Source organism: Crocodylus porosus, unplaced genomic scaffold (genome assembly GCF_001723895.1).
Source record: "Crocodylus porosus isolate Cpor-Errol unplaced genomic scaffold, CroPor_comp1, whole genome shotgun sequence".
Classification (NCBI taxonomy): domain Eukaryota; kingdom Metazoa; phylum Chordata; order Crocodylia; family Crocodylidae; genus Crocodylus; species Crocodylus porosus.
This window is the reverse complement of record NW_017728943.1, coordinates 31816003-31826460: the sequence shown is the minus strand read 5'-3', so window position 1 is coordinate 31826460 and position 10458 is coordinate 31816003. Positions and strand designations below refer to the sequence as shown.

The 10458-nt window shown below is 39.6% G+C and overlaps 1 protein-coding gene across 1 annotated transcript in view; it reads right to left on the bottom strand.

Annotated features, from left to right (window-relative positions):
* The window catches only part of SPTLC3 (serine palmitoyltransferase long chain base subunit 3), a 119028-nt gene that overhangs the window by 14869 nt on the left and 93701 nt on the right, over positions 1 to 10458 (bottom strand). The window lies entirely within an intron of this gene.

Sequence of the window (10458 nt, the reverse complement as noted above, 5' to 3'; positions counted from 1 at the left end):
GTAGTAGACTCCCACCGTTGTGTCCCCTGTGCCGTATTCCCCACGAATTTTTACCCAGAGGGTCTCTAGCTGTCCATGCCGGTCGCCAACATCAGCTTGCAGGGACATGTAGCTTTCCTTCACATAGAGAGCTACACCCCCGCCCCTTTTGTCAACACGATCCCTCCTGTACAGGGGATAGCCCTCTATACCCGTGGTCCAGTCATGGGTGGAGTCCCACCAGGTCTCCATTCTTTACCTAAGCCTCAACACTTCCGTTTCTGATACTAAGATTTCTGGTAAAGGAACATGTATTGCCTCTCACACATTTTCATATGACTTAGTGCCTGCTCACTACTTCCACAGGCTGTCTATCTTAAATGGCACGTGGATAAGTAGAACCCCCCCATATCCAAAGTTTTAAAGTATCTTTCAACACTTCTTTTTCTATTCGTGCATCTCTTCATCCTGAGTCAGATGATAGTTCAGCCTTTTATTCCCGTCTCACACACGCCAGCTTAAATCAGTGTAAGAATAATGCAACTTGGTTACAGGGTCCAAATTTTACTATGGTATGTTTACCCAAACTGGTAATATTTACCAGATTTTTCCCTTTGCCTGTTAAGTTCCTCAAATACAAAGCTGAATCTGAGCATGGCTTATGCATAAAGATTTATACTTTTTTATTGACCAAATAAATAATACAAGGGGAGAGAGAAAAGAATTGAAGGATAGAAAACAGCATTTTACATTTCACAAACTAATCTTTACAGTGTATAATATAAATGATTTGGGTGCAATCTGTTTATTGTGATTTTAGTAAAATATAGGATAAGTCATCTGGATATTATAAAACAAATCTAGAATGATTGCATTTCCAATCCATCTATTAGTGGCAAATTTAGTGTTTACATTTGCTATACCACTTTAAAAAAAACTTTATTTTTTATTGTCTGGTTTTAAGGTATTGGCAATTTTGGAAAAATGTTAATTACATTCTTATTTACATTATAGTATACTGCAAGTTTTAGCTCATTAATTTTTGCAGACTTTTAAAAGGTTTTATTGCATACAATAAATATGGTTTAATTTAAGGAAGAAACAAAGGGAAGAAAGTAAGAAAGAACAGAATAGAAAAAATGATAAAAGATAGATGGGCTTCTCCCTAATTTCTTTGGAATGACATGGTTTTTTACAGTACAAGTACCAACAATCAGCTCAGTGATGGTTTTCCCACAACCCCTGGCCAGGAGGAGAACAGCAGCTGGTCTTGGAGCAGATCAGAAGCTAGGTTTTTTCTGGTTCTTTCCTTGCTTTGGGGCAAAGGAGGAGACTCATTTATACTACCCTATACATGACCACAATTACTTCCCTATGCATGCTGGCTCCAATGTAATGGCTGGCAAGTTGAGGAGAAAAAGTTTATTCCCTGTTCCCACTCACATGCATGGAAGAGAGAGTGGAGGCTCCCTGGAAATGGCTTAGTCTCATGAACTGCTACCCACAATAAGGACAGTCAGTGGAAAGGGATGAGAAGGCATCTTGTGCCCTTGTGTGAGCACACAGGGCAGCTCTATGAGTTTAAGCCCAATTTTGCTGGAGCCTGTCAGCGTTAGCACTGAATTCAGTACAAAGAAGATATTCTGACTAGAAGCCTGTGTCTGAGAGCTGGATCCTTAAGTGGTGTAAATTGGCAGAATTTCATCATTGCCTTTAGCAGAGTTATCTTGATCACGCTAGCTGAGGACCTTACCTCAACTGTAAAACATGTCGTAAAACCCTCATCTTCCTTGAACCCTGTTTCTTTTATGCAGCCCAAAACATTTGTTTTTCGGTCTGAAACTTTTAACAAGGAAAGAGCCTGGCTTTAATCAGCTTGACCTTAGAACACTTCATGATGGCTGTTACCCTTGGAAATTCTTACTCCACGTATTAAAAATGGGAACAAGCACCTGTAGCCTTTAATATATATATCTCAGGTATATTTTTACTGAAGGAGAGTTATTTTTCTCAAACCTGTTCCAGAGAGGATAATCTAACACTGAACTTTTCTTTGGCATGCAGGGGCTATCCAAGACACAAATCCACCTGCTGTAATCTTCTCCAGCTGTTTTTTCATGGAGCCTTTCTAGATAATTAGTTACACAATCAAACTTCTGCATACCAGTGTCAGAATGTCTCTTCAATCTTTGTTCTTGGGATACAACGCTTTACTCCCTTACCTTGCTCTAGTAACAGCTAGACAGCATCTCCAAAAGCTGTGATGATAATGTTGATGATGATAACAATAAATTGGCAAACAATAGCTGTCCTTCCTTTCTAAATTATTAGATGGACATGTTGTCTTTCTTTCTCTGATTCCACTACAGAAGTAACACATCTATATTGCCATGTGCATTAAATCACTATAAAACAGGAGTGCCTTAAGAAAACATGTTCTAAGATATAAATGCTGTTTAGAAATAACTTTTGTATGCCTCAGGAGAAGTGAGGGCATTTGCTGCTATGCCATAATGCCACCTATAACTCAAAAGATTTCAGCTAATGCTCCTTTCTGAATCAGCCTTCAAGGATATGCATTAGTCTGATTTTGACTATAAATCACTTCCCAGAGCAAAGAACAGAAAGAAAAAGTGACTAAAGGAGAACAAGGAGGAATTGTATGGAAATCAGTTGTGTATAGTCACCGGCTGTATTTCAAGCCCGTTATCTGTACTTACATTTCTGTGAACAAAAAGTAACTTACAGAAAAAAAGGGACAAGCCAACACAACAGGCTTGCAGAATATATTTACTACCAAACACAGGTGATTAATCACAAAGCATGTCAGTCCCTCAACTGAAAGCCAGCCAGCACACATTGCACTACATCTGCAACATATTAGGTATTGCTAAAATGCCAATGACTAAATGCACATAGCAAAGGCAAGTCTCTCTCAGTTTCTCAAGCAGATAACACTCTGCCAACTGGATTTACAGGACAGCAGCAAGCATCTTCTGGAACAGAAAAGGGTATCTACAGCTTTGCAGTCTCTATTGTGAAGAGCATACTTTTTAAAGGCAACTGTACCCTGGGTCTATACATTATTTCCAATAGTAAAAAATGAAGTTCTGCTTACTAAGGACAGCCTGGGAGTCCCTTGGTCACAATAAATATTTCATACTTCCTTGACTTGTATTAGGCAGCTCAGGGGAATATTTGCAACAAATGTGTGTAAAGGAGTTCTGACCCCATAAGAATAACTGTAAGAATTATTTCCATTTCCACCTGTAGATACCCTTTCCACGACCCCTTTTAGTACAAGGGGAATTGCAAGCGGCATTATCAAAAGCACTCAGCGCTTACCCACCTCTGTGCTCTTTGGTGTCAGTAGACACTCTCCCATTGACTTAATTTAGGCCAATACTGAGTGGTTTTCAACAGTCCCACATGCAAACCGATTACCTCAATTCCCTTGCTTGCCAGAATCAACAAACCACTACACTCTGTGGACCCAGGTCCATCAGCTTTGTGGGGAGTAGTGTTATTTTGCAGGTGGCTCAGGTTATGCTCTCCTCAGGGCAGAATTTATTGTCAGAATGGTGGGGTGTAAGGCCCTGACCCAGAAAAATGCTTGTTATTATTTATTTGCCCTAGTCATGAACCAAGACCCAACTCAGACATGCACTGTACAAACAAGGAACAAAAAGGCAGTTCCTTCCATACTTTAAACACATGCTTATTGGAAGTAGTAGCCTGTTTAAAGTTCACTTGAGTAGTTAAGTGTTTTGTTGGGTCAGAGAAGTTCTTGTCTCTTAAACTGAAAGGGCAAGAATAGATTGAGAAAGGGAACAATAGCAGAAAGCACCTGAATTTGTAAGCTGCTTTGAGTAAGTGCCACAGTCTGTTCTCATGTGGAGCACTTTGTAATAACACGGCCTGGGACACTTGCAACCAAGCTTCACGTTTCGTAAAACCAATGGGCAAATTCGTCAAAATAGCTTGGTTCTCATTTAGTATTGGGAGTAATGGATGTGGCAGGAGCTAAGCATGTTGGGAAATCTGTCTTTAAGCTTAACAAAACCTAATACAAATGTACAGTTTTCTAGTGATCCTTATAACAATTCCTACTGGAACAGATTTTAACACACATCTTCTTTCAAAAGGGGAAAAAAACCAAACCAAATCAAAGCAAACCAAACTGCCCCTCCCTGGAAAACATTACTGTTTTTGTTTTTTTGCAATCAAAATATGCTCATTTTGAGCTAGGACATCACAATCCAGAGTTAAAACAGAATAAAGAATAAAACAGTAGAGCTTTTCCATTTTCCAAGCTGAGAGAAAAAGTAAAATGTTAAACCAGAACAGTATAAATAACAGAAATGGGTTACATTTAAAAAATATCTTTCTATTTTAATCATCTCAGGTATTATTTATAACACCTGTAAGACAATAGCTTTTAAAGAATTTATTTCAAATTAGATAGTTTGCCATAAAAATATATGAAGAAAATAGAAAACTTCATTGTAATCAAATTTTTGTTTACCACACACTAAACATAAAAATATGCCCACTTAAACACACCAATTTGCTATTTACTTCACTATAATTTGTTCTTTGTCAAAAAGAAAATTGCTTCAGTTTTAACAGTCTTGCATCTATTCATTCAGTGGTTCTAGTTTTTGCCCATCAAATTTATGTGTAAAAATATGTTCACAATATTTTCAATCAGAGAAAAAAGGTCCAAGGTCACAGCTGGAAGGGGCTGTGTCAGTGCCTTGCATGCAAGCAAGCATACTGATAGCCAATCCTGAAACTCATGCAAAGTCCAAGTATACCAAGGCAAGTGCAATTTCACCATGGGGATAAAACTGTTAAGGCAACTACTGAGTTTCCTCAGTTATCGTTGAGTTATCTCCAGTAGTGTAACAAGGAGTCATGACAAGAAAGAATATGTATAATGAAGCATGTACAGTGAAGGCCACAGGAACTTCTGCTTGCTTTATCTCACCTGAGCAAAGAAGGGAACATTTGAAATTAAAAGGCCACAAAAACTTAAAAAGCAATGAGGATTTTTTTGGGTTTTTTTAATAGCGCAAACTAATCTGGTATTGACACATGGTATCATCAAGTAAAATAGTTATAGCTGAGAAAAGATCATAGGTGGATTACACTTATATTTTGTGAACTACATTATGTGGTTCAACACAGAGGATAAAAATTACACATTCTATTAGTCCTCAAGCTTCAGCACCTTGTGCAGCATACTGAATTTGAAATAAGTGTCTTCCTCAACATCATGAATTTTATGTTGTACAAATGGACAGAGGTATTTGGGCCTTTTTTTACATTTTTGCATAGAGGCTTTTTAAATAGATGGATTAGTACCATGCACAGAAAACAAGGAATGTGCAATATTTAACCACGGGCTCTGTAAAATTCTTACAGGTTAGCTCATGAACTTCAGATGAGCAAATAGCAAGACCTATTGGTGAAATGATCATGAAATGATGCTTAATTGTATAAAAGGTATGGAGCAACCCATTCAAAGATAACTCTTTGGAAGCCTTGTGTTTTCTTCATTATCTGATGCTGGTGTTTAAAACTAGAGTACCTTTGGTAAAATGTACTAGAGTACCCTTGGTAATGTACTAGAGTACCCTTGGTAAAATGGAATACTTCGCTGTTACTTAAGCTTTGGCATCCTGATCAGGCTGGTTCTTTCTGTTCTTTCTTACTGCCTAACAGGTACAGACATTACACTTTTACTGGTACAAGTGATTGGAAACTGGTCTCTACCTGTAACAGAACAGAAGTTTGGCACACAGACCATTTTAAAAATGGCAAAATGCAGTATAAGCTTTGCCACCCCCACGAAAGGATGAATGTGTGTTCTGTTCACTATTGAGCTAAACTGTGATGCTTAGAGAAAATCACATAATGTAGACTGATTCTGCCTTGGACTTTTTGAATGTCAGTACCTTGCCAGGAGGGGGAGCACTGAGAGCACAGGAGAGACCATCAGTTCTGATGCCTGGTGCCACAATGGCTGTTAGTAATTATGGCAAAGGACAGACATTCAAAAAGCTTGAGCGAGCCTGAATTGATTCAAGCTTTGCAGGTAGTCTAACCTGGCTAGGCTGAACCAGTTTGTAACCAGACAGACATTCTCTCTGGACTGAAGTAATTCAGGCACATGTCTGCAGTGGCTCAGGTTAGAAGCTGTGAGGTGCTAGAGCAGCCCTCCCTTCCCTTTCACACTACTGAGCTGAGGGATGTGGTCAGGCCCTGGCAGGACCTCTGATTAGGGAGGTCTGCATGCACCATCTCAGGCTTTTCCCCGCTGGCTGCTCAAGGGGTGGGAGTGTTGCCAGCTCTAGCCCTGCGCTAGCATTTTGAGGCAAGGGGGAAGGAGTGGGGCATATGGTGCATGCCTCTGTTGATGATACAGAGCTTTTCAGTCTCCCTCCCAGCTTCTTTATACTGTCTACAGCAAATTGCCAGGCAAGCAAGCCAGCAGGGGGATGATAAAAGTGTTTATCATCTCATTGGCAAAACAACAGCCTCTCTCCATTAGTTCAAACTCTTCTTAAACCACTTACTAGCTGACCTGTTGATTAGCTCCAAAACATCCTAAGTGGTCACTGTTTTGTCTGCCTGTCCCAGTGAAATTGGAGAGACACACACAGGCACCTCTCAGCATTAGCTAGCATACCACATGCCCAGGGTCCATGGAGCTTGGGTTTGTACTGTGGGAGATGGAAGGAAGGGAGGAAGGTGGGGATTCCTGCTTAAGCAGTGAGCAGCGAGGTGGGGGGTAGAGCAAAGGGAAGCCATGCAGACCCTGTTGTATCTGTAGTCTCTGCTGGAGCTCCAGCCAGGGAGAAGAGGGGAGGGGCCAGCTCTGCTGTGGAGCAGAGAGCACTGCCAAGCCCAGACAGCATGCTGGGATGCTGAGGGAGTTTGGTTTAACTAGTTAAACCAGCAAGGGGTCTGGGAAAGATATTACATAAACCCATTTGAGCCAAATCAGTTAAGTCTAATACTATATTCAACCAGGTTTATCTCAAACTGGTTTCAGCCATTTTCAAACTGGTTTATGTGCACTGAACATTCATTTTGTTATAGGTTTAAACCAGTTTCTGATCACTTAAACTGGTTTATGTGTAATGTATGTTCCTAGCCTATAAGAAGTAATTCCTCTGCCCTTGCATTCCCCCTTCACCTCCCTCCCTGCTGCAGCAGACTCAGTCATTCTGTGGGATAGTATGCACAGTTTAGTCATGTGGAGGTGCTGTGAGGGGATGGGCATGCTCACTTCAGTTCAAGTGAACAAATCTCTACTGAGCATGTGTGAATGAAGATTTTTTCAGAGGCTTACAACTTGGGCAGGCTTGGGTGTATTTTCATGGCCATAGCAATAAGGACAGCCCTGTCAACCCCACTCCCCTGTCAAACTTCAAATCCAAGTGTAGAGATGCTACAGCTTCTCAATGAAACAGCTGTGACAATTTTGTAAGATAGTCAAAACATGTGTTTCTCTATCCTTCTGGGAAATGACCAAACTTTTTTATTATTAAAAAAATGCCTGAGTCATATACCTTTTATGGAAAATTTCAGACTGGCAGGTTAAAATTTGATAGTTAAGGTATAAGGAACTGAATGCAGGGTCAAAGAATGGACAGTGTTGGCTGTCTTGACTATAGGGACACTTCCTGTGTCTTCTATAATTATGCAGCTCCACTGGTGTTCACAGGCATCTATTCATGTCCTCCAGCCATGAATCCAATAAACCAATCATGGCTTGGAAGTTTAAACCCTGTTTTCTTTTTCAACCAAGCATACTCTTGCTAATGAAGAGAAAACAATGGCAAATCAACTGGTCTGAATCACAATAGAGTAAAATACCATGTCACTACATTTCTGGGTGTTGATTGCATTCAGTGTATAATCACATCTCCCCTGCTCTATTCCAGGTCAGCTGTTTAGCAGATCAATGGGGAATAAATAACAAGTAGAAGGAAGGGTGGAAAAACTTATCGTTTAGGAAATATAAAACAGGACTGAGAAGTGCACTAGAAATCAAAACATAAAAATGATGGTAACTGGTAAGGGGGCAATTAAATTACCAAGGAGGCCTGACTCTCCTGGATTTCTGTAAATTTACCCTTCTAGGCTTCCGGGATGAAGGCAACTGAAAGAACAAGATGAGATTACTCATTCACCATCTAGGTATTTCGCTTCCTTTCTCCACTCACTAGTTCCTAGTTAATATGGATCTTATCCCAAGACATCTCACCTTTACTGTTCAAAATACTTAATACGTTTACTAGCAGCTTCTGTAGAAATTCTGGAGTTTCCCCTCCCTTTAGGAAAATACTGTCTGAACACCTTCTTGAGTCTTATATAGCATTTTCAACAGAATTAAATGCAGCACTTGAATTATATAAAAACATCATCTCCGTGTCACCAAACACAGTGCTGCCGAAAGAATTTTTTTTTAGAAACTGAATCTGAAACCTAGCCAGGTATGCACAATTTTAAAGCTTTTCTCTTATCAGATTGCTCTGCATTGTATGAAGAATCAGGCCAGCTACAGGTCATTTGCAAGCAGCTTTGAAAAGCTGAGTTTAGAAATGCACTATAGATATACTTCATTTCTCAAAGCCAAAAATAAATAAATACCTCTTGAACAGGTTTAATACAATATTGCCCTCTGTTGGTAAGCCTTTTTATAAAACTGATCTGTAGAATTCTATGATGTATTAGTAGTGTAAAAGTGATGTTACAGCCATGATGGCCCAGGAATTATGCTGAGACAAGGATTTCTTTGGGTGATATCTTTTATTGGACCAACTGCATAGTTGGGATAGAGTTAGACAAGCTTTTGAATGCAAGACATTTCTCATCAGGTCTTGCATTTGAAAGCTGGTCTAAATTTATCCCATCTATACAGTCCCATAAAAGGTACCACCCTAAAAAATCCTTACGTTTCGTGTAATGTATCAGGGCAGTTTGAATTTGAAATTAGAAGCAAAGCATAGGAGTCAATTTCTGATTTCCAGTGAGACCCAGCGGGGATCTGTATTACAGCAAAATGTTTCTACTTCCTTTGTGCGGATGGGAAAAGGAAGCACAGTTTAATTAGAAACTAGCTCTTCATATATGTGCTATACATAAAATAACACTATGCAAAACTCACTTCCTAAACACCCTTAAAAATAAAAAGCGTTGGTACATCAGCTATTATTCCTAGGTTAATATATATTTAAATCTCATACCTTGAATATATTTCAGTAGCAGATTGAAATGCTAACAGAAATACCCTCTACACATTTATCCTACAGCATACCACATTCAGGACACGTCTACATGAGATGCTATGTTGCCGCAGCAACAGGCAGTTGGGGGCACATATAGATGCACGCACAGTGTACATTGTACAGAGGCAATCATTAGATCAGCTATCAGGGAAACAATATAAATACTACTCTTCTTCCCTAAATAACACCACTAAGTCTTGCTTCAGTCTCCTCATAATACTGTATCAAAACAAATTAAATCCAAGACATCACAATCCTGTTATATAGTGAATGAAGCCATCATTTTGTTAATACCACTATTTATCCTGTGGCACCTTAACAGAATGCCTCTAGCATGATTTCAACTATTTGAGACTTGGAAGATTTGCATTCATCAAGAAGTGGATCTGGAACCATCACAGCTGAGAGGAAGCTCCTCAGTTGAGTACCTCTAAATAGTATTTTAATGGCAGTATCAATATGATGAATGAAAGGATCTCAGTTCTAATTCTGAACTCATGCTGTAAAGTCCACATGATCCATTTTCATTAGTCTAGTTTTCCTTCATGTTTTTTGGAAGTAATGTGGGCCAGGACTTAGTGAATGAACTCAAGGCAAGAGCTCCAAAGGGGTATCTCTATCTCTGGAACTCTTACTTTGTGACCTCCACTAAGTCATCTGGTCACTCAGTGTTTCTGTTTGCTCAACAACAGAGCCAGCATAACAGTACTCACCAGCCCTTCCAGGAGTTTTCTGAAGCTTAGCTTGATAATGGCCTATAATGTACTCTCAGATCATTGAGCAAAAATGTGGACAAGTAAGAAGAACGTAGGACTAGAAGAAGCTTCCATAGCCATCTGCTGTAATCACAGGTAACCCCTCACTCAAAGGCCCCCAAAACTGTAACTTCAAACCCTTGCATACAACTACAAGGCAAAATCAGAAAGATCAAGCATACCCTACCACATGCCATAAGATAAAAGCAGGAGAGATGAGGGTGCTCCTAATGCCCTGCCGCTGTGATGACAGGAAATCATTGGTTAATTAATGTGTGTGCAGTTTTGGTAAAAACACTCTGAAGTATGCAAGCATGAGACAAGTACAAAGCAACTTAGCACTGTAGCAGTTCCCTTATTTCTTTACTGTCTCGGTCATTTGTTGTTGGAAAAGTTTCTGACCTTTGCACTTAGCATATGCT